Genomic DNA, 7,500 nt, shown 5'->3' on the forward strand with positions numbered 1-7,500 from the left:
TTCGTACGGCCATACCAGCCTGGCAACGCCCGATCTCGTCTGATCTCGGAAGCTAAGCAGGGTCGGGCCTGGTTAGTACTTGGATGGGAGACCGCCTGGGAATACCAGGTGCTGTATGCTCTTTTGCTCATTCACTTAGAAACTGACATCTTGCAATATGCACAAGTAGTCCTTCATGAAAGGGGCTGGAAACTGTTTTCATTTTGACACGAGAGAGAGAGAGAGAGAGAGAGAGAGAGACCACCTTGCATTGTCAATTGCTAAATCTGTATATGGATAAGTAGCCTATGGTTGTCAACTTATTTCGTACGGCCATACCAGCCTGGCAACGCCCGATCTCGTCTGATCTCGGAAGCTAAGCAGGGTCGGGCCTGGTTAGTACTCGGATGGGAGACCGCCTGGGAATACCAGGTGCTGTATGCTCTTTTGCTCATTCACTTAGAAACTGACATCTTGCAATATGCACAAGTAGTCCTTCATGAAAGGGGCTGGAAGCTGTTTTCATTTTGACACGAGAGAGAGAGAGAGAGAGAGAGAGAGAGAGACTACCTTGCATTGTCAATTGCTAAATCTGTATATGGATAAGTAGCCTATGGTTGTCAACTTATTTCGTACGGCCATACCAGCCTGGCAACGCCCGATCTCATCTGATCTCGGAAGCTAAGCAGGGTCGGGCCTGGTTAGTACTTGGATGGGAGACCGCCTGGGAATACCAGGTGCTGTATGCTCTTTTGCTCATTCACTTAGAAACTGACATCTTGCAATATGCACAAGTAGTCCTTCATGAAAGGGGCTGGAAGCTGTTTTCATTTTGACACGAGAGAGAGAGAGAGACTACCTTGCATTGTCAATTGCTAAATCTGTATATGGATAAGTAGCCTATGGTTGTCAACTTATTTGGTACGGCCATACCACCCTGGCAACGCCCGATCTCGTCTGATCTCGGAAGCTAAGCAGGGTCGGGCCTGGTTAGTACTTGGATGGGAGACCGCCTGGGAATACCAGGTGCTGTATGCTCTTTTGCTCATTCACTTAGAAACTGACATCTTGCAATATGCACAAGTAGTCCTTCATGAAAGGGGCTGGAAGCTGTTTTCATTTTGACACGAGAGATAGAGAGAGAGAGACTAACTTGCATTGTCAATTGCTAAATCTGTATATGGATAAGTAGCCTATGGTTGTCAACTTATTTCGTACGGCCATACCAGCCTGGCAACGCCTGATCTCGTCTGATCTCGGAAGCTAAGCAGGGTCGGGCCTGGTTAGTACTTGGATGGGAGACCGCCTGGGAATACCAGGTGCTGTATGCTCTTTTGCTCATTCACTTAGAAACTGACATCTTGCAATATGCACAAGTAGTCCTTCATGAAAGGGGCTGGAAGCTGTTTTCATTTTGACACGAGAGAGAGAGAGAGAGAGAGAGACTACCTTGCATTGTCAATTGCTAAATCTGTATATGGATAAGTAGCCTATGGTTGTCAACTTATTCGGTACGGCCAAACCACCCTGGCAACGCCCGATCTCGTCTGATCTCGGAAGCTAAGCAGGGTCGGGCCTGGTTAGTACTTGGATGGGAGACCGCCTGGGAATACCAGGTGCTGTATGCTCTTTTGCTCATTCACTTAGAAACTGACATCTTGCAATATGCACAAGTAGTCCTTCATGAAAGGGGCTGGAAGCTGTTTTCATTTTGACACGAGAGATAGAGAGAGAGAGACTAACTTGCATTGTCAATTGCTAAATCTGTATATGGATAAGTAGCCTATGGTTGTCAACTTATTTCGTACGGCCATACCAGCCTGGCAACGCCCGATCTCGTCTGATCTCGGAAGCTAAGCAGGGTCGGGCCTGGTTAGTACTTGGATGGGAGACCGCCTGGGAATACCAGGTGCTGTATGCTCTTTTGCTCATTCACTTAGAAACTGACATCTTGCAATATGCACAAGTAGTCCTTCATGAAAGGGGCTGGAAACTGTTTTCATTTTGACACGAGAGAGAGAGAGGGAGAGAGAGAGAGAGAGAGAGAGACCACCTTGCATTGTCAATTGCTAAATCTGTATATGGATAAGTAGCCTATGGTTGTCAACTTATTTCGTACGGCCATACCAGCCTGGCAACGCCCGATCTCGTCTGATCTCGGAAGCTAAGCAGGGTCGGGCCTGGTTAGTACTTGGATGGGAGACCGCCTGGGAATACCAGGTGCTGTATGCTCTTTTGCTCATTCACTTAGAAACTGACATCTTGCAATATGCACAAGTAGTCCTTCATGAAAGGGGCTGGAAGCTGTTTTCATTTTGACACGAGAGAGAGAGAGAGAGAGAGAGAGAGAGAGACTACCTTGCATTGTCAATTGCTAAATCTGTATATGGATAAGTAGCCTATGGTTGTCAACTTATTTCGTACGGCCATACCAGCCTGGCAACGCCCGATCTCGTCTGATCTCGGAAGCTAAGCAGGGTCGGGCCTGGTTAGTACTTGGATGGGAGACCGCCTGGGAATACCAGGTGCTGTATGCTCTTTTGCTCATTCACTTAGAAACTGAAATCTTGCAATATGCACAAGTAGTCCTTCATGAAAGGGGCTGGAAGCTGTTTTCATTTTGACACGAGAGAGAGAGAGAGAGAGAAAGAGACCACCTTGCATTGTCAATTGCTAAATCTGTATATGGATAAGTAGCCTATGGTTGTCAACTTATTTCGTACGGCCATACCAGCCTGGCAACGCCCGATCTCGTCTGATCTCGGAAGCTAAGCAGGGTCGGGCCTGGTTAGTACTTGGATGGGAGACCGCCTGGGAATACCAGGTGCTGTATGCTCTTTTGCTCATTCACTTAGAAACTGACATCTTGCAATATGCACAAGTAGTCCTTCATGAAAGGGGCTGGAAGCTGTTTTCATTTTGACACGAGAGATAGAGAGAGAGAGACTAACTTGCATTGTCAATTGCTAAATCTGTATATGGATAAGTAGCCTATGGTTGTCAACTTATTTCGTACGGCCATACCAGCCTGGCAACGCCTGATCTCGGAAGCTAAGCAGGGTCGGGCCTGGTTAGTACTTGGATGGGAGACCGCCTGGGAATACCAGGTGCTGTATGCTCTTTTGCTCATTCACTTAGAAACTGACATCTTGCAATATGCACAAGTAGTCCTTCATGAAAGGGGCTGGAAACTGTTTTCATTTTGACACGAGAGAGAGAGAGAGAGAGAGAGACCACCTTGCATTGTCAATTGCTAAATCTGTATATGGATAAGTAGCCTATGGTTGTCAACTTATTTCGTACGGCCATACCAGCCTGGCAACGCCCGATCTCGTCTGATCTCGGAAGCTAAGCAGGGTCGGCCCTGGTTAGTACTTGGATGGGAGACCGCCTGGGAATACCAGGTGCTGTATGCTCATTCACTTAGAAACTGAAATCTTGCAATATGCACAAGTAGTCCTTCATGAAAGGGGCTGGAAGCTGTTTTCATTTTGACACGAGAGGGAGAGAGAGAGAGAGAGACCACCTTGCATTGTCAATTGCTAAATCTGTATATGGATAAGTAGCCTATGGTTGTCAACTTATTTCGTACGGCCATACCAGCCTGGCAACGCCCGATCTCGTCTGATCTCGGAAGCTAAGCAGGGTTGGGCCTGGTTAGTACTTGGATGGGAGACCGCCTGGGAATACCAGGTGCTGTATGCTCTTTTGCTCATTCACTTAGAAACTGAAATCTTGCAATATGCACAAGTAGTCCTTCATGAAAGGGGCTGGAAGCTGTTTTCATTTTGACACGAGAGAGAGAGAGAGAGAGAGAGAGAGAGACTACCTTGCATTGTCAATTGCTAAATCTGTATATGGATAAGTAGCCTATGGTTGTCAACTTATTTCGTACGGCCATACCAGCCTGGCAACGCCCGATCACGTCTGATCTCGGAAGCTAAGCAGGGTCGGGCCTGGTTAGTACTTGGATGGGAGACCGCCTGGGAATACCAGGTGCTGTATGCTCTTTTGCTCATTCACTTAGAAACTGACATCTTGCAATATGCACAAGTAGTCCTTCATGAAAGGGGCTGGAAGCTGTTTTCATTTTGACACGAGAGAGAGAGAGAGAGAGAGAGAGAGACTACCTTGCATTGTCAATTGCTAAATCTGTATATGGATAAGTAGCCTATGGTTGTCAACTTATTTCGTACGGCCATACCAGCCTGGCAACGCCCGATCTCGTCTGATCTCGGAAGCTAAGCAGGGTTGGGCCTGGTTAGTACTTGGATGGGAGACCGCCTGGGAATACCAGGTGCTGTATGCTCTTTTGCTCATTCACTTAGAAACTGAAATCTTGCAATATGCACAAGTAGTCCTTCATGAAAGGGGCTGGAAGCTGTTTTCATTTTGACACGAGAGAGAGAGAGAGAGACCACCTTGCATTGTCAATTGCTAAATCTGTATATGGATAAGTAGCCTATGGTTGTCAACTTATTTCGTACGGCCATACCAGCCTGGCAACGCCCGATCACGTCTGATCTCGGAAGCTAAGCAGGGTCGGGCCTGGTTAGTACTTGGATGGGAGACCGCCTGGGAATACCAGGTGCTGTATGCTCTTTTGCTCATTCACTTAGAAACTGACATCTTGCAATATGCACAAGTAGTCCTTCATGAAAGGGGCTGGAAGCTGTTTTCATTTTGACACGAGAGATAGAGAGAGAGAGACTAACTTGCATTGTCAATTGCTAAATCTGTATATGGATAAGTAGCCTATGGTTGTCAACTTATTTCGTACGGCCATACCAGCCTGGCAACGCCCGATCTCGTCTGATCTCGGAAGCTAAGCAGGGTCGGGCCTGGTTAGTACTTGGATGGGAGACCGCCTGGGAATACCAGGTGCTGTATGCTCTTTTGCTCATTCACTTAGAAACTGACATCTTGCAATATGCACAAGTAGTCCTTCATGAAAGGGGCTGGAAACTGTTTTCATTTTGACACGAGAGAGAGAGAGAGAGAGAGAGAGAGAGAGAGAGAGAGACCACCTTGCATTGTCAATTGCTAAATCTGTATATGGATAAGTAGCCTATGGTTGTCAACTTATTTCGTACGGCCATACCAGCCTGGCAACGCCCGATCTCGTCTGATCTCGGAAGCTAAGCAGGGTTGGGCCTGGTTAGTACTTGGATGGGAGACCGCCTGGGAATACCAGGTGCTGTATGCTCTTTTGCTCATTCACTTAGAAACTGACATCTTGCAATATGCACAAGTAGTCCTTCATGAAAGGGGCTGGAAGCTGTTTTCATTTTGACACGAGAGAGAGAGAGAGAGAGAGAGACTACCTTGCATTGTCAATTGCTAAATCTGTATATGGATAAGTAGCCTATGGTTGTCAACTTATTTCGTACGGCCATACCAGCCTGGCAACGCCCGATCTCGTCTGATCTCGGAAGCTAAGCAGGGTCGGGCCTGGTTAGTACTTGGATGGGAGACCGCCTGGGAATACCAGGTGCTGTATGCTCTTTTGCTCATTCACTTAGAAACTGACATCTTGCAATATGCACAAGTAGTCCTTCATGAAAGGGGCTGGAAGCTGTTTTCATTTTGACACGAGAGAGAGAGAGAGAGAGAGAGACTACCTTGCATTGTCAATTGCTAAATCTGTATATGGATAAGTAGCCTATGGTTGTCAACTTATTTCGTACGGCCATACCAGCCTGGCAACGCCCGATCTCGTCTGATCTCGGAAGCTAAGCAGGGTCGGGCCTGGTTAGTACTTGGATGGGAGACCGCCTGGGAATACCAGGTGCTGTATGCTCTTTTGCTCATTCACTTAGAAACTGAAATCTTGCAATATGCACAAGTAGTCCTTCATGAAAGGGGCTGGAAGCTGTTTTCATTTTGACACGAGAGAGAGAGAGAGAGACCACCTTGCATTGTCAATTGCTAAATCTGTATATGGATAAGTAGCCTATGGTTGTCAACTTATTTCGTACGGCCATACCAGCCTGGCAACGCCCGATCTCGTCTGATCTCGGAAGCTAAGCAGGGTCGGGCCTGGTTAGTACTTGGATGGGAGACCGCCTGGGAATACCAGGTGCTGTATGCTCTTTTGCTCATTCACTTAGAAACTGACATCTTGCAATATGCACAAGTAGTCCTTCATGAAAGGGGCTGGAAGCTGTTTTCATTTTGACACGAGAGAGAGAGAGAGAGAGAGAGAGAGACTACCTTGCATTGTCAATTGCTAAATCTGTATATGGATAAGTAGCCTATGGTTGTCAACTTATTTCGTACGGCCATACCAGCCTGGCAACGCCCGATCTCGTCTGATCTCGGAAGCTAAGCAGGGTCGGGCCTGGTTAGTACTTGGATGGGAGACCGCCTGGGAATACCAGGTGCTGTATGCTCTTTTGCTCATTCACTTAGAAACTGACATCTTGCAATATGCACAAGTAGTCCTTCATGAAAGGGGCTGGAAACTGTTTTCATTTTGACACGAGAGAGAGAGAGAGAGAGAGAGAGACCACCTTGCATTGTCAATTGCTAAATCTGTATATGGATAAGTAGCCTATGGTTGTCAACTTATTTCGTACGGCCATACCAGCCTGGCAACGCCCGATCACGTCTGATCTCGGAAGCTAAGCAGGGTCGGGCCTGGTTAGTACTTGGATGGGAGACCGCCTGGGAATACCAGGTGCTGTATGCTCTTTTGCTCATTCACTTAGAAACTGACATCTTGCAATATGCACAAGTAGTCCTTCATGAAAGGGGCTGGAAGCTGTTTTCATTTTGACACGAGAGAGAGAGAGAGAGAGAGAGAGAGAGAGAGAGAGAGAGAGAGAGAGAGAGAGAGAGAGACCACCTTGCATTGTCAATTGCTAAATCTGTATATGGATAAGTAGCCTATGGTTGTCAACTTATTTCGTACGGCCATACCAGCCTGGCAACGCCCGATCTCGTCTGATCTCGGAAGCTAAGCAGGGTCGGGCCTGGTTAGTACTTGGATGGGAGACCGCCTGGGAATACCAGGTGCTGTATGCTCTTTTGCTCATTCACTTAGAAACTGAAATCTTGCAATATGCACAAGTAGTCCTTCATGAAAGGGGCTGGAAGCTGTTTTCATTTTGACACGAGAGAGAGAGAGAGAGAGAGAGACTACCTTGCATTGTCAATTGCTAAATCTGTATATGGATAAGTAGCCTATGGTTGTCAACTTATTTCGTACGGCCATACCAGCCTGGCAACGCCCAATCTCGTCTGATCTCGGAAGCTAAGCAGGGTCGGGCCTGGTTAGTACTTGGATGGGAGACCGCCTGGGAATACCAGGTGCTGTATGCTCTTTTGCTCATTCACTTAGAAACTGACATCTTGCAATATGCACAAGTAGTCCTTCATGAAAGGGGCTGGAAACTGTTTTCATTTTGACACGAGAGAGAGAGAGAGAGAGAGAGAGACCACCTTGCATTGTCAATTGCTAAATCTGTATATGGATAAGTAGCCTATGGTTGTCAACTTATTTCGTACGGCCATACCAGC

At 47.0% G+C, this 7,500-nt stretch overlaps 24 non-coding genes and 2 pseudogenes across 24 annotated transcripts in view; all 26 read left to right on the forward strand.

Moving 5' to 3' along the window:
• Nucleotide 1: 1 nt before the first annotated feature.
• On the forward strand, nucleotides 2–120 carry LOC146242078 (5S ribosomal RNA). The gene has a single exon (XR_014737054.1). It is a non-coding gene; the product is annotated as a 5S ribosomal RNA (ribosomal RNA).
• Nucleotides 121–304: 184 nt separating this feature from the next.
• LOC146242079 (5S ribosomal RNA) lies at nucleotides 305–423 on the forward strand. The gene has a single exon (XR_014738752.1). It is a non-coding gene; the product is annotated as a 5S ribosomal RNA (ribosomal RNA).
• A 186-nt stretch (nucleotides 424–609) lies between these two features.
• Nucleotides 610–728, forward strand: LOC146242080 (5S ribosomal RNA). Its single transcript, XR_014735881.1, has one exon. It is a non-coding gene; the product is annotated as a 5S ribosomal RNA (ribosomal RNA).
• A 170-nt stretch (nucleotides 729–898) lies between these two features.
• On the forward strand, nucleotides 899–1,017 carry LOC146242081 (5S ribosomal RNA). Its single transcript, XR_014739873.1, has one exon. It is a non-coding gene; the product is annotated as a 5S ribosomal RNA (ribosomal RNA).
• A 174-nt stretch (nucleotides 1,018–1,191) lies between these two features.
• LOC146242082 (5S ribosomal RNA) lies at nucleotides 1,192–1,310 on the forward strand. Its single transcript, XR_014740036.1, has one exon. It is a non-coding gene; the product is annotated as a 5S ribosomal RNA (ribosomal RNA).
• A 178-nt stretch (nucleotides 1,311–1,488) lies between these two features.
• LOC146242083 (5S ribosomal RNA) lies at nucleotides 1,489–1,607 on the forward strand. Its single transcript, XR_014740428.1, has one exon. It is a non-coding gene; the product is annotated as a 5S ribosomal RNA (ribosomal RNA).
• Nucleotides 1,608–1,781: 174 nt separating this feature from the next.
• LOC146242084 (5S ribosomal RNA) lies at nucleotides 1,782–1,900 on the forward strand. The gene has a single exon (XR_014737055.1). It is a non-coding gene; the product is annotated as a 5S ribosomal RNA (ribosomal RNA).
• A 192-nt stretch (nucleotides 1,901–2,092) lies between these two features.
• Nucleotides 2,093–2,211, forward strand: LOC146242085 (5S ribosomal RNA). Its single transcript, XR_014737056.1, has one exon. It is a non-coding gene; the product is annotated as a 5S ribosomal RNA (ribosomal RNA).
• Nucleotides 2,212–2,397: 186 nt separating this feature from the next.
• LOC146242086 (5S ribosomal RNA) lies at nucleotides 2,398–2,516 on the forward strand. The gene has a single exon (XR_014737058.1). It is a non-coding gene; the product is annotated as a 5S ribosomal RNA (ribosomal RNA).
• A 180-nt stretch (nucleotides 2,517–2,696) lies between these two features.
• Nucleotides 2,697–2,815, forward strand: LOC146242087 (5S ribosomal RNA). Its single transcript, XR_014737059.1, has one exon. It is a non-coding gene; the product is annotated as a 5S ribosomal RNA (ribosomal RNA).
• Nucleotides 2,816–2,989: 174 nt separating this feature from the next.
• Nucleotides 2,990–3,098, forward strand: LOC146242088 (5S ribosomal RNA; annotated as a pseudogene).
• A 178-nt stretch (nucleotides 3,099–3,276) lies between these two features.
• LOC146242089 (5S ribosomal RNA) lies at nucleotides 3,277–3,395 on the forward strand. The gene has a single exon (XR_014735069.1). It is a non-coding gene; the product is annotated as a 5S ribosomal RNA (ribosomal RNA).
• A 170-nt stretch (nucleotides 3,396–3,565) lies between these two features.
• LOC146242090 (5S ribosomal RNA) lies at nucleotides 3,566–3,684 on the forward strand. Its single transcript, XR_014737406.1, has one exon. It is a non-coding gene; the product is annotated as a 5S ribosomal RNA (ribosomal RNA).
• A 184-nt stretch (nucleotides 3,685–3,868) lies between these two features.
• LOC146242091 (5S ribosomal RNA) lies at nucleotides 3,869–3,987 on the forward strand. Its single transcript, XR_014739123.1, has one exon. It is a non-coding gene; the product is annotated as a 5S ribosomal RNA (ribosomal RNA).
• Nucleotides 3,988–4,169: 182 nt separating this feature from the next.
• LOC146242092 (5S ribosomal RNA) lies at nucleotides 4,170–4,288 on the forward strand. Its single transcript, XR_014737418.1, has one exon. It is a non-coding gene; the product is annotated as a 5S ribosomal RNA (ribosomal RNA).
• Nucleotides 4,289–4,460: 172 nt separating this feature from the next.
• On the forward strand, nucleotides 4,461–4,579 carry LOC146242093 (5S ribosomal RNA). The gene has a single exon (XR_014739124.1). It is a non-coding gene; the product is annotated as a 5S ribosomal RNA (ribosomal RNA).
• A 174-nt stretch (nucleotides 4,580–4,753) lies between these two features.
• On the forward strand, nucleotides 4,754–4,872 carry LOC146242094 (5S ribosomal RNA). Its single transcript, XR_014737060.1, has one exon. It is a non-coding gene; the product is annotated as a 5S ribosomal RNA (ribosomal RNA).
• A 194-nt stretch (nucleotides 4,873–5,066) lies between these two features.
• On the forward strand, nucleotides 5,067–5,185 carry LOC146242095 (5S ribosomal RNA). The gene has a single exon (XR_014737431.1). It is a non-coding gene; the product is annotated as a 5S ribosomal RNA (ribosomal RNA).
• Nucleotides 5,186–5,363: 178 nt separating this feature from the next.
• On the forward strand, nucleotides 5,364–5,482 carry LOC146242096 (5S ribosomal RNA). Its single transcript, XR_014737061.1, has one exon. It is a non-coding gene; the product is annotated as a 5S ribosomal RNA (ribosomal RNA).
• Nucleotides 5,483–5,660: 178 nt separating this feature from the next.
• Nucleotides 5,661–5,779, forward strand: LOC146242097 (5S ribosomal RNA). Its single transcript, XR_014737062.1, has one exon. It is a non-coding gene; the product is annotated as a 5S ribosomal RNA (ribosomal RNA).
• Nucleotides 5,780–5,951: 172 nt separating this feature from the next.
• LOC146242098 (5S ribosomal RNA) lies at nucleotides 5,952–6,070 on the forward strand. The gene has a single exon (XR_014737065.1). It is a non-coding gene; the product is annotated as a 5S ribosomal RNA (ribosomal RNA).
• A 182-nt stretch (nucleotides 6,071–6,252) lies between these two features.
• On the forward strand, nucleotides 6,253–6,371 carry LOC146242099 (5S ribosomal RNA). Its single transcript, XR_014737066.1, has one exon. It is a non-coding gene; the product is annotated as a 5S ribosomal RNA (ribosomal RNA).
• A 180-nt stretch (nucleotides 6,372–6,551) lies between these two features.
• Nucleotides 6,552–6,670, forward strand: LOC146242100 (5S ribosomal RNA). The gene has a single exon (XR_014739125.1). It is a non-coding gene; the product is annotated as a 5S ribosomal RNA (ribosomal RNA).
• Nucleotides 6,671–6,886: 216 nt separating this feature from the next.
• LOC146242101 (5S ribosomal RNA) lies at nucleotides 6,887–7,005 on the forward strand. The gene has a single exon (XR_014737067.1). It is a non-coding gene; the product is annotated as a 5S ribosomal RNA (ribosomal RNA).
• A 178-nt stretch (nucleotides 7,006–7,183) lies between these two features.
• LOC146242102 (5S ribosomal RNA) lies at nucleotides 7,184–7,302 on the forward strand (annotated as a pseudogene).
• Nucleotides 7,303–7,482: 180 nt separating this feature from the next.
• The window catches only part of LOC146242103 (5S ribosomal RNA), a 119-nt gene continuing 101 nt past the window's right edge, over nucleotides 7,483–7,500 (forward strand). The window contains exon 1 of the ribosomal RNA XR_014740439.1: nucleotides 7,483–7,500. This exon is cut by the window's right edge and continues 101 nt beyond it. This is a non-coding gene — a ribosomal RNA (5S ribosomal RNA).

This window comes from Hypomesus nipponensis, chromosome 20 (genome assembly GCF_054491055.1).
Source record: "Hypomesus nipponensis isolate SF chromosome 20, ASM5449105v1, whole genome shotgun sequence".
NCBI lineage: Eukaryota > Metazoa > Chordata > Actinopteri > Osmeriformes > Osmeridae > Hypomesus > Hypomesus nipponensis.